The 3,394-nt window shown below is 45.6% G+C and overlaps 1 non-coding gene across 1 annotated transcript; it reads right to left on the bottom strand.

Moving 5' to 3' along the window:
• Window positions 1–1,861: 1,861 nt before the first annotated feature.
• trnas-uga (transfer RNA serine (anticodon UGA)) lies at window positions 1,862–1,943 on the bottom strand. The gene has a single exon. It is a non-coding gene; the product is annotated as a tRNA-Ser (tRNA).
• Between the last annotated feature and the right edge of the window lie 1,451 nt (window positions 1,944–3,394).

Genomic DNA, 3,394 nt, shown 5'->3' with positions numbered 1-3,394 from the left:
AAAGAAGAAGAGAAGAAGAAGAAGAAGAAGAAGGAACTTACCTCGCCCAAGCCTGATGAGCTAAATTCACTGCAAAGGAGGTACACTCACACAACGGGCTGTCCGCTTCCACACGCCCTGTTGTCATTCGCATTGCCGCTCTGGTGCGGTGAAAAATGCTGGAGACTGCGCGGCCTTCACCTTCCCCAAATTGTGTTGTAAACAAACTGGACGGTGTTTGACTGCAGACTGCTGCAACATTTATGGAACACATACGAAATGCTGGCGGAAAGCAGCAGTCCAGGCAGCATCTACAGGAAGAAATGCAGTCGACGTTTCAGGCCGAGACCCTTCCTGAGGACTTACGGAAAAAAGAGATAGTAAGAGATTGAAAGTGAGAGGGGAGAGGGATATCCGAAATGATAGGTGAAGACAGAATGGGGAAGGATAAGGCTAACAGCTGGAAAGTTGATTTCGCAAAAGGGATACAGAGCTGGAGAAGGGGAAGGATCATGGAACAGAAGGCCCAGGGAGAAAGAAAGAGGGAGGGGAACCCAGAGGAAATTCATATGGTGGTCGTATCTTAACGGAGGATTGAACTGAAGTTCTGGGAACAGATTTATTGGAAAATCGCTACTCCTTCATGCCTTGTTACCTGTTCGCCCCTACGTTGCCGCACCAGTTCACGTCTCCTACCCTACACCCCAGCTGTGTTGTAAAGGAATATCTATAAACTTCCCACCCCAAACAGGCAGTCCTTTCTCTGAACACAGACATTGATTATTGATTGCTGAACGCTTGCTTCAGCCTTGAGAGGATTGAGAGGAAAGTGTGAGAGTTAGGAAAGAAGAATGTAGAGAGAGAGAGAGAGAGAGAGAGAGAGAGAGAGAGAGAGAGAGAGAGAGAGAGAGAGAGAGAGAGAGAGAGAGAGAGAGCGAGAGAGAGAGAGAGAGAGAGAGAGAGAGAGAGAGAGAGAGAGAGAGAGAGAGAATGTGTGTTTGTGTGTGGGGGGGTTTGTGTATGTTACAGAGAGAGATAGAGAAAGAGCGAGTCGTGGAAGTGAAGCAGGGGAGAGAGTCACATCGTAGACAGGGCAAGAAAGTAAGCGGGGGAGTTTGAAAGGCAGTGAAAGAGAGTGAGTTACACGGCAGTTTATCAATTTAATGTTCACTTTGGGCCATCGTTTTCCTCATAGTGTTTTCTTGACCATCAGAATATTTCACCCCAGCGAGAAAACGAAATGTTACTTTCCATCCCTTCATTTAAACTCGGAAGCTAGAGGGCTCGTAGGAATTGTCACCGTTCGGACGGAGGAAGGAAAATGGTTCATGCGTTTACACATGATCCTCCAACAGAGGGAGCAAGAGAGGGCGCTACGTTATACTCATTGATGCTACTTCTCCCAGTTTCTTCAATTATGAAGATAATTAACATTAAATTGGTGCCATTAATTCTAAAATTTCCAGAGTTACTGTTGATTTGGATGCAGGAATTCTGCTCAGTGCGATAAATCGTCCCCAGTCTAGCTGAAGGAAGTAGACTGGTGAACGAAGTGGGGCGCTCTGTATCCATATAGCTGTAGAACTCGCCGACATCAATCGCTCTGTTTCTACCCGAAATCTATTGTTAGATACTCGTTTGCAAAATAACAATGCGTCGCTAAGTAAACTCCGCGAGAAAGGGTTGTTTAAGCTTCCTCGCCGAGATTGATCAGAGTCGGAGTGAAAATGAACTCTTGGCACTGAGAATGGAAGAGTATTGAAGAGTGTAAGAATCTTAACATTTGCCGCCTGGATTTGGCAGAGAATGTAGCGTTCAGACAGCAGCCAGGGAGTTATTGACAGGCAGGTGGAGTTCTGGTCCCTCGTGCCTGTAGAGTGAGCGCTGCGAGCAGGGCTCGAACCTGCGCGGGGAATCCCCATTGGATTTCAAATCCAACGCCTTAACCACTCGGCCATCGCAGCTCCATCTATGTTAATCACCCACCGTAGCATTGTACCTGAAGTGATTTATTGTCAGTGATGGAAATGATAAATCGTCATTCCAATACAAATAGTATGATTGGACAATGTGGGAATTTGTTTCAGGATAGGTAGGTCAGAACGTGAGTGTAGATATATAACATTGGCGTCAGTATCGTCAATGAAGGAGATTTTCACTGCTGGGGATAAAGGTCAGGATTAGAATCAGGGTTATAATGACGGATATATGTTTTTTTTTTTGTTTTATGGCAGCTGTACTGTGTAACACATATAGAATAATAATATAAGATCCATAGGTCCATAAAACAAAGGAACAGGAACAGGAATTCGCCACATCGAGTCTGTTTCGCCATTGTAGCAGAGCTGATTTATGATCCCCTCAACCCCATTCCACTGGACATGGACATTGACGTCCTTAACAAACAAGAAATTATCAACCTTGGCTTCAAACACACCCAATGACTTGGCTTCCATAGCCGTCTGTGACATCTAATTCCTCAAATGCAGCACCCTTTGGATAAATTTATTCTGCTTCATCCCTGTTCTAAACTATCATCTTTCTATTCCGATTAGTCCACACTTGGAGTACTGTGTCCAGTTCTGGTCACCTCACTGTAGGAAAGATGTGGAAGCATTGGAAAGGGTACAGGGGAGATTTATCAGGATGCTGCCCGGTTTATAGAGTATGCATTATGATCAGAGATTAAGGGAGCTAGGGCTTTATCTTTGGAAAGAAGGAGGGTGAGAGGAGACATGATAGAGGTGTACAAGATAATAAGAGGAATAGATAGAGTGGATAGCCAGCGCCTCTTCCCCAGGGCACCACTGCTCAATACAAGAGGACATGGCTTGAAGGTAAGGGGTGGGAAGTTCAAGGGGGATATTAGAGGAAGGTTTTTTACTGAGAGAGTGGTTGGTGCGTGGAATGCACTGCCTGAGTCAGTGGTGGAGGCAGATACACTAGTGAAGTTTAAGAGACTACTAGACAGGTATATGGGGGAATCAAAGGTGGGGGCTTATATGGGAGGCAGGGTTTGACGGTCGGCACAACATTGTGGGCCGAATGGCCTGTACTGTGCTGTACTGTTCTATGTTCTATGTTCTATTCTGCGGCCCCGCTCTCTAATCCTAGACTACCCCACTATTGGAAACACCCTCCGTACTTCTACTCTAAGTAGGCGTTTCAATATTCGATAGATTTCAATGAGATGCCCCTGCAGTGAGCACAGGCACGGAACTATCAATCTCCCCTCGTTTGAACCCGATAACCCATGCGTTCCCGTGTCATTCCCGTGAGCCTCCTCTGGACTCTCCGAGTGTCTTCTGACCAACGTCTTATATCTGTCAACATTGCATTGTTGCTTTTATATTCTACTCTTGAACTGAATGTTAAAATTGCATGTTAAAATTCCTTTACCTATGACTAAGCCTAG

This window comes from Mobula birostris, chromosome 13 (genome assembly GCF_030028105.1).
Source record: "Mobula birostris isolate sMobBir1 chromosome 13, sMobBir1.hap1, whole genome shotgun sequence".
Taxonomy (NCBI): Eukaryota; Metazoa; Chordata; class Chondrichthyes; order Myliobatiformes; family Myliobatidae; genus Mobula; species Mobula birostris.
This window is presented reverse-complemented; position numbering and strand designations above follow the sequence as displayed.